This window comes from Asparagus officinalis, chromosome 8 (assembly GCF_001876935.1).
Source record: "Asparagus officinalis chromosome 8, Aspof.V1, whole genome shotgun sequence".
Taxonomy (NCBI): Eukaryota; Viridiplantae; Streptophyta; class Magnoliopsida; order Asparagales; family Asparagaceae; genus Asparagus; species Asparagus officinalis.
In genome coordinates this window covers 38,134,928-38,149,678 of record NC_033801.1, presented here as the reverse complement: position 1 = coordinate 38,149,678, position 14,751 = coordinate 38,134,928, and positions in this window count along the sequence as shown.

The following is a 14,751-nucleotide window of genomic DNA, read 5'->3' as shown; positions in this document are numbered from 1 at the left end:
CGATTCGTACCTTCGTCGCTCTTGGTTCGTCGTTTTGTGCGAGCTGTGCTAAGAACGCTATAAGCAATTTATATAGTGCCTACAGATACCCCTCCAAAAGTATTTCAGCCTCGTTTTTTACTAGAGAGTCTGAATACTTTGATTGATTGTCCCACATTTCAGTCAGGTATACGGACCTTGGACCTGGTTCGTTTTCGTTGATTCCTTCAATCCTTCAGGCTATTCGGTGCTTTGTCGAATATCTGTAAGAGTTCCGGTGCTGCATTTATTGTCTGACCGTTGTCAGAATTTTAAACTTGAAGTCGATTCCTGGTTTTCTAATCTTTAGCTGACCATCGATTGTTGGCGTTGAGTCTTTATTTGCGACGCGTTGTCCGGCGTAGTGTTGTTGAGTTATCCTTAAGAATATTTATAAAAATATTCTCCAGGAACTTCTCAACCAAAAATAGGGAATAGTTTATACTCATATACCTTATTAGAGTTATTTCTGTGCCCGAATGAGCTGAACCGGCCTGATAACGAGCTGAACCAGCTTGATAATGAGCCAAAAAAGGCAGTAATTCGGCTCAAAAAATCTTCTGATCCTTCCGAATGTGCGGGAGAGGCAAAAATAAACCAAGAATTGAACCCTCGGTCGATTTGAAATTGTTTTGATGCTCAATTCAGCTTCAATTTGAATTCTGGTCCAATTCTGGTTCAAACTGGTTCAACCTGGTTAAGGACTGGTTCAACCTGGTTCAAAGCTGGTTCAGGACTGGTTCAAGACTGGTTCAGACTGGTTCAAGACTGGTTCAGACTGGTTCAAGACTGGTTCATATTCCTTCCTTTGGATCTTAGCCTAAAAAATCCCTCAAAAATCTCTAAATAAAAATTTCTCTCAGGCCCCTCGAGCACGTGGTCTGAGCCTCTTTCAAGATTTGATTTTTGTCGGATCTTCGAGCTTTCCCTCAGGTAAATCCTCCATAAATTTAGCATATTTTCTGCTTAATTCAATTTATGAACTTATGGGATCGCATGTGAGGGTTAGGATTATGATTTGGCGCCTCGAGCTCCTCTTTCAGGGGGTAGAATTGCAATAAAAAGAGGAACTTTTTTCTAGATCTGATCCCTTAATTTATTTTGCAGGTCACCATGTCTCGTACTGCGAGGGGTCAATCCTCTACCGCGTCGGCTGATGGCGCGCCTCCCTCTCATGCCGGTGAGCTATTTTTTTGAAATTTACAAATTAGTCCATTTTTTCTTGGAAATTTGCAAATTGGTCCTTTTTACTCCACGTTGTTCTCCTTGGTGAGGATCGACGCTTTAAAGATGTGTTCTGCTTGGTCAAAATCATATCTCAAAATAAAGGGGGCGTTTTGACGCTGCATTGTGCCTTATAAGGCAGGGATATATTGTCGATATACCCTATCTTATGAACGCACAACGTGGCCAAATCGTCTCACCCTTTATAAGGCAACGACTCTATCTTACCCATTCGTAAGATGAGTTCAATTTCCTTTTATAACTGGAATTAACAAATGTTTCATTGCTTGTTTTCAGTTGAGTATCCTTACGGAGCATTCTCATCTCATGCGGTAAACGGACGTCGTGGGGATGTTTTATCTTCACTTTCCACCAGACAGGCTATCGGTCCACTTCCTCGGTTGAGTCCCGAAATCATCCTAATATCTGACGATGAAGGGGAAGAGAATCCCATTGCTGCAACTATGTCTGACCAAGAATCTGTCTTCCTGGTCTCCGAATCCTTGCAGGACATCCTCCAAAAAGTAGAGAAGGTTATACAACAAACGGTCACCGCCATTAGTTCTGGACGGGGAAGAGATTATGATTTGCTCCCTTTCATAGCAGATAGTCTTAAAAACATTGAGCGTGTAGGTGGCATCCGGCTAGCTGGACGATGTGAGATCAGGTTGACCTGCTTAGAGGAACTCATATATCTTTTGGAAGAGCTAGTAGACTTCGACCCGCATGATGAGGCCACGCCGCTTATGATCGATGCTCAGACTCAGAGGGTGCGAGAGCGTAAGGCCCGAGCGAGATGCATATCGGAGCAAGAAGTCATCGTTGCGAACTTGTATGAACGGCAACGTCGTCTGCAGAGTAAGATGGATGCTTATAACAACATTGCTGATAAGACGGGGATCAGGACCATCCAAGGGGACAGGACTCTAAAAGATTTTGAGCTCGAGAGCGCCAGGGTTCAAAATGTTTATAGAGGAGAGCTGGAGGTTCTTCACGCGTTGCGCCGAGAAGACGTAACCGAAGCAGACACTGGCTGAGACAGAGGAGGTTGCTGTGAGGACTTTAGCCGCGAACGAAGAGTCTGTCAGAGCTGAGTTGCAGGAGGAGCTTAGACGCTCTTATGATGAGAAGCTGTCTGAATTCAGTCAGCAGGTTCTTAGCCATGGGCTTGATGTATGATTTTATTTGCTGAAAACCTTGACATTTGATTCTCTTTAGTGGACCTGATTTTTGTCTTTATCTTTATTATGATTCCTCATTCCGTTTGAAATGATTGACCATAATACTCATAGGATTTTTGGCAAACCCCCAGCCTTCAACGGGTTTGATTAGCCTTTACCGACTACCGTTTGAGTCGGGCTAGCATGCGGATTGTCTAAATCCGTTCCGCATGTAACGTTGTGCTGAGAGAGTGAATTCTCTGAGACTTTGTGCTATGATGTCGAATACATAGACTTCGCCATTGTTACGGGAATAGGCTACCCGGCGACACGAGTTAGGTGTTGACTTTAGGATTTTTGGCTAACCCCCAGCCTTTAACGGATTTGATTAGCCTTTACCGACTACCGTTTTAGTCGGGCTAGCATGCGGATTGTCTAAATCTGTTCTGCATGTGACGTTGTGCTAAAGGAATGAACTCCCTTAGACTTGATGCTACGACTTCGAATACGTAGGCTTCGCCATTGTTATGGGAATAGGCTGCCCAGCAACGTGTTTTAGATGCTGACTTATCCCTACTTAGGCTTTGGGATAAAATCCCCCAGAATTACGGCGAAAGACTAAACCGGCGACGCGTGTTAGGCGTCGGCATATCCTTTCTTAGGATTCAGGATGAAATTCCCCATGCGTGTAAGGCATGGATTTTGGTGTTATTAATAATACCCTGCCACAATGTTGAATATGTGAACGGGTGTTCTTTTTGACGGTTAAGAACTAACCGGCAGCGTGGGTTAAGCGCAGACTTATCCTTGCTTAGGTTTCAGGATAGAATACCCCAGAATCGAACTCTGGTGTCTTTTTCTACGGAGAAAAGACTAAACCGGCAGCGCGTGTTAGGCGCAGACTTATCCCTGCTTAGGATTCGGGATAAACTTCCTAGGATGAATCCTAGATTGATAGATTCTTAGAAAAGGTTGGTGCGGGAAAGGAAGAATTTTATATTCTATTTCCCGGTCTTCTTTTAGGGTGAAGGGAACCCGGAAAACAAGGAAGGAAGAATTTTATATTCTATTCCTTGATTCTGGAAAGGAAGAATTTTATATTCTATTTCCAGCGCAAAAGAAACTAGAAGTGGAATCTCCACTCCGAGAATCTGGAAAATCCTAGATAAACTGCCTTTTATAGGATTGGTTATCTAAAGATGAGAAATAGGTTCTTCATTTATCGAAGTGGAATTCCAATAGGATTGGTTATCTAAACTGAAAAAAGAGTTCTTCGTTTATCGAAGTGAAACTTCAACTTAGGTTATAACCATGAGAAGGTTTAACCAAAGAGAAGAAGAAGGGAGTTCTTTCGTTTATCGAAAGGGGACTCTGAACTGAAAGTGGACCTCTTGTTCATGGAAAGAGTCAAGAGGGCCAGAAAGACATTTTTGGTGGACTCACTGTCAATTGAAATTGATCAGTGAGGGATTTTGGTGGTAAAAATGATTTTGGGTTATCCTCTAGAATATTAAGTGTAATATTCTTCAAGGAACTTCCCGGTAAATGGGTTATCCTGAATGTACTAGGGATAGTACTTTTTCAGGAATTTCCCATTTATTGGCATTAATTGCCTGGTGCCTTCTTGAGTAATCAGGCGATATGCACCGTTTGAGTAGACTGTGTCTATCACAAACGGTCCTTCCCATTTGGGTTCAAATTTACCTTTTTTCTTGGAATTGAGGATTATCGGTCGGCGAGCAGCGAGGACCAGATCTCCTTCCTTGAAGCTTCTCTGTCGGACTCTTTTGTTAAAAGCCCTAGATATTCTGGCTTGGTAAAACTCAATTTGTTGTTGGGCTTCCAAGCGCTTTTCATCCAACCTCTCGAGTTCTTCGAGACGTTTTTGATGCTGTCTTCTGTTGTCATCTCGGTTGCGAGGGCGATCCGAAGGGATGGGATTTGAATCTCCAATGGTAGCACAGCTTCACATCCGTATACCAACGAATATGGGGTACCCCCTGTAGGTGTGCGTATGGTGGTGCCCGAGTTTATCGTCCCAGTCTCGTTTATTGGTCTTCACGAGCTTTGACAGGATTTTAATAATCATCTTGTTAAACGCCTTAGCTAATCCATTCGCAGCGGGATAATAAGCTGTTGACGAAACATCTTCGATTTTGAATTTGTCACAAAACCTGATGAAGGCGTTGCTTATGAACTGTGGACCGTTGTCATGAATGATCCGTCTTGGCACGCCGTGTCAGTATATGACATGATGCTTGATGAAATTGATGACGTTGTTCGTCTTCAATTCTCTGAGCGGAATTCCTTCAGCCCACTTTGAAAAGTAATCCGTGATTGCGAGGATGAATCGATCGCCTTTGACTGAAGGGGGAAAAATAGGACCAACAATGTCCATACCCCATGTCTCGAACGGCCAAGACGTGGTTGACGTGTGCAACTGCTCTGGTGATTGATGCATATAATTTGCATGTATTTGACAAGCATGACACGCTCGGGCGTATTCGATTGTGTCACGAACCATTGTTGGCCAAAAATATCCCATTCTCCTGATGCGATCATACAGTTTGGGACCAGGCTGATGCGCACCACATTCTCCTTCGTGTGCTTCCTTAAGAACTTCTTCTGCTTCTTTGTTCGAAAGGCATCGGAGTAATAAACCATCGTACCCTCTACGGTATAACGTATGGGTCTCGGCATTATAGAAGAATCTTGGTGCTCTTCGGCGGATTGATTCCCTTTCTTTTACATCCTCGGGCAAAATATCATATTGGACGTAGTCAATGATGGGAAAACGCCAATCTCGGGACTCAGACCCAATTCGAGTTGAGTTCACCTCCTTGGCGCTTATGTCTTTATCATCTTCCTCTTCAGTATCCATATCGTATATGGGTATGCAGAGTTGATGCGTCCTTACTGTAACTAACAACTCGGTTTCGGGAGGCTGTACGAGTGATACCGCTAGTGCTGCCAGCGCATCCGTGTAAGCGTTCTGGAGACGGGGGATGTATTCAATATAGAATTCTTCAAAAGAATCTGCCATTTTAATGGTCTCTTGGTGGTACGGTATCAGGTCTTGGTTCCTGACTTCATACTCTCCACGGACTTGGTTGACTATCAATTGAGAATCCCCAAAGGCTTCGAGATATTCGACCCCCAGCTCCTTAGCGAAACTGAGCCCAATGAGAAGCGCGTTGTATTCGGCTACGTTATTGGAGCACGGACTAGTCAATGAATAAGCTCGAGGCATCACATGCTTCCCCGGGGAGATTAGGACAACTCCAACCCCGGAGGAAACTGTATAACCTCCCGGGGTTATTACCCTATTAACTGACCTTGAGGCACCATCGAAATATAATTGCCATACTTGTTGGTGTGACGTAGTATTAACCTCGTGGGTTTCATCCGGCAAGTCGTCATATACTTCTGCCGTATCTGTGGTCGGGTTTGCCGCCAAAAGATCGCAAATTGCTTGTCCTTTGATCGACTTCTGTTGTTTGAAGTGCAAATCATATTGGGACAAGAGAAGAGCCCATTTCGCTAACCGCCAATTCATAGAGGCCGGTTGTGTCATAAACACCTGTACTGGGTTAACATTGGAAATGACGTAAATCGTCTGTCCAACCAAGTAATGTCACATCTTTTGCATCGCGAATACCAATGCGAGGCATTCTTTCTCAATCATCGGATATCGAGACTCGGCGCCTATCAAGGTCCGACTTAGGTAATAAACTGACTGTTCGTGACCGTTATCGTCATCTTGTGCCAGTAAAGCACTTATCGAGTGGTTCATCGCCTTGATGTAAATCAAGAACGGTTTACCCGATTTCGGTGCAACGAGAACAGGAGGATTCGCCAGATACATTTTGATATCTTAGAATGCTTTTTGGCAGGCGTCGTCCCAAATAAATGACACCCCTTTCTTGTTTAGCTTAGAAAATGGTTGGCACTTCCCAGAAAGGTTTGAGATGAACCGCCGGATGTAAGCTAGCCGCCCTTGCTGTTCGCGTGGAAAACTGCCATCTTTTTCATTGATATGATTGTCATCTTGGGTTACAAAGATCCGGTCTTTTATAGATCCGGTTACAACTAAATCAAAGAAAAAAATAAAAATTACAACTTTCCTCTTGTGAACAAATCGCAAGCTCCTGTTTTGCGGTTGCTTGCTTGTGTGGGTTCTTTGCCGACGCCGGGGTTAATCCGTGGACCACCGCGCGATCTAGATCCGGTCGGATCTACACGAGTATGCGGGTATTATTCCACGAAGGGAATAATAGCCGGGAGGGATTAATCCACCAAGGGAATAATCGCTCAGATCTCGAGATCTAAGACCAAGCTTAGATCTGGAGTGTAGTCTCGTGTAGATCTCAGATCTGTTCTTTCTTCCTCTCGAGATCCTGCCTTTTCTGACGTGGATGGTCGCCGAGGATCAGATCCGAATGTGCAAGTCTTCTGGTCTTCAAAGCTCCGAGTTCACTCTTCAATCCGGCAGAGTTTCGGCTCTTGAAAGTTCGACCTCTGAAAATGAACATCTCTAGGCCTATTTATAGGCTCTCAGGACAGTGGCTGCAAAAAGGGAATTGTCGGCCCCCTCTGGCCACTGTCGGCCACCTCGGGGTGGCCGGCACTGTGCCTAGCCACCTTGAGGTGGCTCGGCTCATGGCCAAGCCACCTCAAGGTGGCTCGGCCAGGCTCGGCCTTGGCCGAGCCACCTTGAGGTGGCTCGGCCACCGAGCCACCTCAAGGTGGCTCGGCTAAGGCCGAGCCGCCTTGAGGTGGCTCGGCTTTGGCCGAGCCCCCGCGGGCGGTGTTTTCCGACTTTTTCGAGTCGTTTTCCGTTGTTTCCGGTTCTGTCCGTGATTCGGTTGATTGAGACTCTGATTGGTTGATCTGATTTGGCAGTAAGTTGGATTCCTGATTTGGCAGTAAATCCGCTTCTGAGTTCGAGTCCGAAATTGATCTTGATTCGATCGTGATTCGTCCGAGTTTCCCCTTGGTTGGATGGCTCGTTGATTCCTCAACTCATTAGCTTGATTCTGCACGCGGGTGGATGCATTCCGTCGCTTCTGTGCGATTCGTCGATCTCGTCGCCTCGTTGGTTCGTCGGTTTGTGCCGAGCTATGCTAGGGGACCTATAAGCAATTTTATATGCCTACAGATACCCCCTCCAAAGTATTTCAGTCTCGTTCTTTTATAGAAGAGTCTGGGATACTTTGGATATGATTGTCCCTACCTTCAGTCGGTATAACGGGACCTCGGAATGGCTTCTGTTCTTGACTCCTTCAATTCTCCAGGCTTTTCGGTGCTTTGTCGAAAGTCTGTAAGAGTTCCGGTGCTGCATTTATTGTCTGACCGTTTGTCGGAATTTTCTGAACTTGAAGTCGATTCCTTTGAGCTGACCATTGATTGTGGCGTCGAGTCTTTATGCACAACGCGTTGTCCGGCGTAGTGTGGTTGAGTTATCCTTAAGAATATTTATAAACAATATTCTCCAGGAACTTCTCAAACCAAAAATAGGGAATAGTTTATACTCATATACCTTATTGGAGTATTAAGAAGCAGTTTATACTCGTATACTTTTCGGAGTGTTTTTGTGCCTAAATGAGCTGAACCGGCTTAAAATGAGCCAAAAAAGGCAGTAAATCGGCTCAAAAAATCCTCCAACTCCTCCGAACAAATGGGAGAGGGGTGAGTGAATGATGGACTGAACCGTCGCTCGATTTGAAGTCGTTTCGATGCTCGGTTCGGCTTCAATTTGGATTTTGGTTCGAACTGGGTCCGGTCCGGTTCGGTTCGGTTTGGTTCAACCCGGTCCACCTTATATAAAGGGGGTCTTTTTCTTTTCTTTTTTCTTTACCCTAGGGCCGGCCCCCCCCTTTTTGCCTCCTTTTTGAATTTCTCTTCCCTCGAGCCTCCGTTCTCCCTCAAAACTCGATCTTCGTCTTAGATTCATCCTTCCTTTTGATCCTTGACTGAGAAATCCCTCGAAACTTCCATATTTAGACTTTCCTTCGAGCCCCTCGAGCGCGTGGTTCGAGCACTTCCAAGATCTAATTTTTGTCGGATCCTCGAGCTTCCCCTCAGGTATATCTCCATAATCTTGATCTATTTCATGTTTGATCTAGTGTATGGAATAGCGGGATCGCATATAAGGGTTGAGGGAGTGATTTGATGCCTCAAGCTCGCCTTTTTAGGGGATAAAAAAGTGATTTTTATTTCTAGATCTGACCTCTTGAATTCTTTTTCTGTAGGCCATTATGTCGCGAGTATCGAGAGGTCGTTTTCCTGCTGCATCGGTTGATGGCGCGCCTCCCTCATATGCTGGTGAGCAATTTTTTGACCTTTTTCGAAAATTTACAAATTAGTCCTCTTTTTTCTGGATATTTGCAAATTAGTCCATTTTACCCCCCGTTGTTCTCCTTGGTGAGGCAACCGGGAAAGGCCTTGGTTCTCCTTGGTGAGGATCGACGCTTTATGGAAATTTTGCAAATTAACCCTCTTCTTCTGAGAATTTTGCAATTTAGTCCTTTTACCCTATTTTGCTCTCCTTGGTGAGGCGATCGGGAAAAGCCTTGATTCTCCTTGGTGAGGATCGACGCTTTAAAGATGGGTTTTGCTTGGTCAAAACCACATCTCATAATAAAGGGGGCGTTTTGACGCTGCATTGTGCTTTATAAGGCAGGGATATATTGTCGATATACCCTATCTTATAAATGCGCAATGTGGCCAAATCGTCTCGCCCTTTATAAGGCAATGACTCTATCTTACCAATTTGTAAGATGAATTCAATTTCCTTTTATATCTGAAATTAACAAACACTTAACTGCTTGTTTTCAGTGGAATATCCTTCCGGAGCTTTTTCATCGCATGCGGTGAATGGACGTCGTGATGAGTATTATTCCACATCTGATGACTTTTCGCCCATTCCGTTCACCTCCCAGTTTGCTCCGGGCACGTCGTTGGAAGTTGTCCAAGTGGTGAGGGAAGGTGGCCATCAAGCTCTTCGCCAGCTGATCACAGATGCGCCTCTCGTGCAGGATGCCAGTTCCGTTCAGTCTCTTAGGAAGACTGACTTCTTGTTTGGAGACTCTACCAGGGATCCCGATGCAGTATTTATTGAGGCTGAGCAGTGGCTTTACCAGACTGGCAGTCGTTATATGTATTTGCCGAAGATTCCTCGACACCGTTCTTTGACTGAGCTCAGGCGCCAAGCTGTGAAGCGGGAGATGTCGTGGAGTTTGACAAAGGAACATGAGAGCGTTCACTGCGGCTATATTACTCATCAGGCAGTTCCTGGTTCGAGTCGAGATCACATTGTTGGACTACATCCTGGAGTACTGGGGCTAGATACTCCGCCTCGCAATGAGTTCCTCACCACTGCTTCTACTTTGAGGAATCGCCTCGCTATCTTAGGACGGGAGATGCCTGCACCGCGCCACAGATTCTATGGTTGGGTCCATTCTTTGGACAGGTTTTGGTGGGCTCGTATGACGAAGTATGTCTTGAGCCGATGGAGCGAGGAGTTACATGCTTGCGGTCTTTATGCAGCCATTCGGGCCACTATGCATGGCTTGCCTACAAGCGCGAAGCATTTCTTTGCCCTATGCGAGCTTTACAATCCAGATTCCAACACTTTTCTGACCAGGCACGGAGAGTTGGGCTTGGCTCTACATGAGATGCACAAGATTTCTGGTTTGCCCATGGGACAGATGTTATACCAGGAGTACTTTCCCTCCAACCATGAGTTGAGTCAGCTGAAGGATCGCATGCCCGACCGCTACGAGACCTTATGGGACCTCACTTGTCATTATCACATTGCTTTGGCGCAGTCTAAGCCCCTAGCGAAGAGGACCAAAGCAAATGTGAGCCTGAAGCAGTTCGCATCATACTTGTTCAGGAATCTGGAGAGCCATTCTGGCCAATCTATTTGTGAACTGGCACCGCTGACTCCTTCAGAGGTTAATGAGCTGCTGAATAAGACTAACGCCCAATCCTATACCATTAGCAGTTCCGAGAGCGGCTTTCCTGCAGGGACTAAATTCAGATCGTTCTTATATCATGCGACCACACCGATTCGTCCGATGACTCTCCTTGCCGGTTATCTCGCCATCTGGTTGAAGAAATGTGTGGTCCCGTATCAGTCTGGTGACGCTCTGCCACTGGAAGTGCTCTATCCTGCAGTTCAGCTTGCCTACAAGAAGGAACTTTCGCTTCTTCCGGTGATGGTTGCTAACATTCATCGAGGGCTTCGGCAGATTTCTGGTGCTTTTACACGGAGAGATGATGATAAACCGACTCAGATTCCTACCATTAAGGTAGAGCTCCCGTATATTTATTTGATGGCTTGGTTCGTTCTTCATCGTTCCGATGTGATGTCAATACCGAATGCCATAGATCAGTCTGTCCCCTTTCTACAGTTGCTTGAGAATGGTGAGTGGGAGGGCCGAGGATTCCCCGATATCAGGCGTCAGCTACAAGTCCACAAGTGCTGGGCATTCTCCACTTGCTTTCCACAGTTCTCCAGCCGGTACGGCGAGTGTTTGATTGATGAGGAGAAGCCGAGGGAGTATAGGACTTATCTGGATATGGGCTGCTTTAATTGGCTAGTGAACATTAGGCCGGGTTACCTGACTTTCCGGGTGGGGAATCAGTGCTTCATAGAGCCGTATCTACCTTGCCGATTCGCCCGCCAGTTCGGTTATGACCAGCTTTATGTTGGGAACCCGCGCCAGCAGCTTCGGGCTCATGGAGGTCTGGTGGACGGTCTTCGTGCATGGTTGTGGACCGTGACTGGTTGCACTGGAGCTAGGTTCAGTCTCCCAGGTACTGAGCGACAGTTGAACCTCACTTTCCTGAGCTGCAAGTGGTTGCTAGCAGCTAATAAGACTGTCCGTGTGAAGCCTATCGAAGAGTTGGTGGCCGAAGAAGCCTCTCAGCTTGATTCTCGTGTTATCCAGGACGGTGCTCGATCACAGAGGGCTCAGGGCAAGACCCGCCGACTTGATGCAGAAGGTCACAGGGCCTTTAGTTCTGCTGGAGAGGCCTCAGGCGGAGACCCTGAAGACTACGAGGCAGATTTGGAGCAAGGTTAGTCACCTATTTTTTCTTTTTCTCTGCATTTCCAAGTTGCTATTCCTGACCACTATTTGATATTTCAGGGACAGCGACCAATAGTGACGACGAATTCCGTCCTTTTACCCGGGCAAGACCTTCGATTGCTGTCCGTGCTGATAGGCGGAAAAGATTAGCCCACAAGCCGCATGCAAATTCACGAGCATCTGAGATGGACTTGGCTGATGAGGATCCTGTTAGTGACGGAGGTAACGTCTATTCTATAGATCATTTTCTTGATCGTTTAGAACTTCTGGCTCATGCTTTCCCATCCTATGCAGGATATCGTGAGGAAGGCGAGATGAGTCCCGATGATTGTGCATCTCCTGGTGAGCCTGACTCACCGCACCAGGTAGAAAAGCCTGCAGAGACCGCCCATGTTGGGGAGTCTGTCAATGAAGGACCCAGTTCGGTGATTCCAGGTACATCTTCAAGAGGTAACTTGTCTCTATTGGCCATAGTTTCCTTCCTCTTCCCTTATATCTTTTTATGTCAGATTTTTCGATTGATGACTTCGATGGGGAGGGCCTGCCTATGGACACTTCTATGTTCAGCTTCATGTATGACTCTCCTCAGATCGATGGCCAGCCGCCTCAGGATATGTTTCCTGAGTCTGTACTCCCTCAGACTCCCGGGAACGGTTATTTTGAAGGTGCGTGCCTCTTCTCAAGCTAACTATAGGACTAGCCAATTCCTTGACTAATGCAACTATAATATGATGTTTCTGTTTTGTGCCTAACAGGGGCTTTTGTTGAGGCTGACCCTGTTGAGCCGGCTGTACGACCAACTCCACCAGTCGATGCAGCTACAGTCCTTACATCTCCACCACCCCCAGTGACTCGAGGGGGAGGAGGTATAATTTAATTAACTGAGCAAAGCCATTCATTTCCTTATTGAGGCTTTTGACGAATTTCTCTTCTTTGTGTAGGGCTTCCTTCTCAGCTTCATGTCCTCGTTAAGGAGTTGTTATCGGGGAATGACCCTGAGAAGATCATCATCAGCGTAGAAGTCCGCTCTTATTTCTCCTCCCTGACTGCTATAATTGGCAAACTCCTCCACGACGGACTTTCTCTTCGCCAATTTAAGCCCTACCTCGATTCCAAGATAAATTTGATTAGGGACATAGGATGTCCGGATCTGGCGACGGCTATGGTTGATGACCTTGATCGCTTAGAGCGTGAGCTTCAGATGTTTCATGAGCTCCGGGATACAGGTGCCTCTTCATTCGTTGCTGCCGAGTTGGATGCTCGCTTACAGACATGGCGCAGTACTCGGATGGTTGCCGAGCTCGAGATTCAGGTGCAGCGGGGCCGCATAGATCGAGTTGAGGCTGATCTTGCCACTAGATCATCTTCCCTTGAGGAGCTTGATTCTCAGATAGATCAGCTCCGACGAGAACTCCGTGAGAAGGAAGACACAAAGATGCAGAATCAGCAAGCAAATGCTGCTTTATCTGATGAGCTGAAGTCCTTGAAGCAGACACTGGCTGAGACAGAGGAGGTTGCTGTGAGGACTTTAGCCGCGAACGAAGAGTCTGTCAGAGCTGAGTTGCAGGAGGAGCTTAGACGCTCTTATGACGAGAAGTTATCTGAATTCAGTCAGCAGATTCTTAGCCATGGGCTTGATGTATGATTTTATTTGCTGAAAACCTTGACATTTGATTCTCTTTAGTGGACCTGATTTTTGTCTTTATCTTTATTATGATTCCTCATTCCGTTTGAAATGATTGACCATAATACTCATAGGATTTTTGGCAAACCCCCAGCCTTCAACGGGTTTGATTAGCCTTTACCGACTACCGTTTGAGTCGGGCTAGCATGCGGATTGTCGGAATCCGTTCCGCATGTAACGTTGTGCTAAGGGAATGAACTCCCTTAGACTTCGTGCTATGATGTCGAATACATAGACTTCGCCATTGTTACGGGAATAGGCTACCCGGCGACACGTGTTAGGTGTTGACTTTAGGATTTTTGGCTAACCCCCAGCCTTCAACGGGTTTGATTAGCCTTTACCGACTACCGTTTGAGTCGGGCTAGCATGCGGATTGTCGGAATCCGTTCCGCATGTAACGTTGTGCTAAGGGAATGAACTCCCTTAGACTTCGTGCTATGATGTCGAATACATAGACTTCGCCATTGTTACGGGAATAGGCTACCCGGCGACACGTGTTAGGTGTTGACTTTAGGATTTTTGGCTAACCCCCAGCCTTCAACGGGTTTGATTAGCCTTTACCGACTACCGTTTGAGTCGGGCTAGCATGCGGATTGTCGGAATCCGTTCCGCATGTAACGTTGTGCTAAGGGAATGAACTCCCTTAGACTTCGTGCTATGATGTCGAATACATAGACTTCGCCATTGTTACGGGAATAGGCTACCCGGCAACACGTGTTAGGTGTTGACTTTATCCCTACTTAGGTTTCGGGATAAAATACCCCAGACTGGTCTTCTGGTGTCTTTTTCTACGGCGAAAGACTAAACCGGCGACGCGTGTTAGGCGTCGGCATATCCTTTCTTAGGATTCAGGATGAAATTCCCCATGCGTGTAAGGCATGGATTTTGGTGTTATTAATAACAGCCTGCCGCAATGTTGAATATGCGGGCGAGTGTTCTTTTCAACGGTTAAGAACTAACCGGCAGCGCGGGTTAAGCGCAGACTTATCCTTGCTTAGGTTTCAGGATAAAATACCCCAGAATCAGACTCTGGTGTCTTTTTGTACGGAAAAAGACTAAACCGGCAGCGCGTGTTAGGCGCAGACTTATCCCTGCTTAGGATTCGGGATAAACTTCCTAGGATGAATCCTAAATTGACAAATTTTGGAAAGATCGGTGCGGGAAAGGAAGAATTTTATATTCTATTTCCCGGTCTTCTTTTAGGGTGAAGGCGAACCCAACAGACAAGGAAGGAAGAATTTTATATTCTATTCCCTGATTCTGGAAAGGAAGAATTTTATATTCTATTTCCAGCGAAGAAGAAACTAGAAGTGGGGTGTCCACTCCGAGAATCTGGAAAATTTAGATAAACTTGCCTTTTATAGGATGGGTTATCTAAACTGAAAATTGGTTCTTCGTTTATCGAAGTGGTATTTCAACTTTGGCTATAACCATGGGAAGGCTTGACCAAAGAGAAAAGGAAGGGAGTTCTCTCGTTTATCGAAAGGGGACTCCGAAATGAAAGGGGACCTTCTTGTCTATGGAAAGAGTCAAGAAGGTCATATGGACATTTTTTTTGTGGACCCAC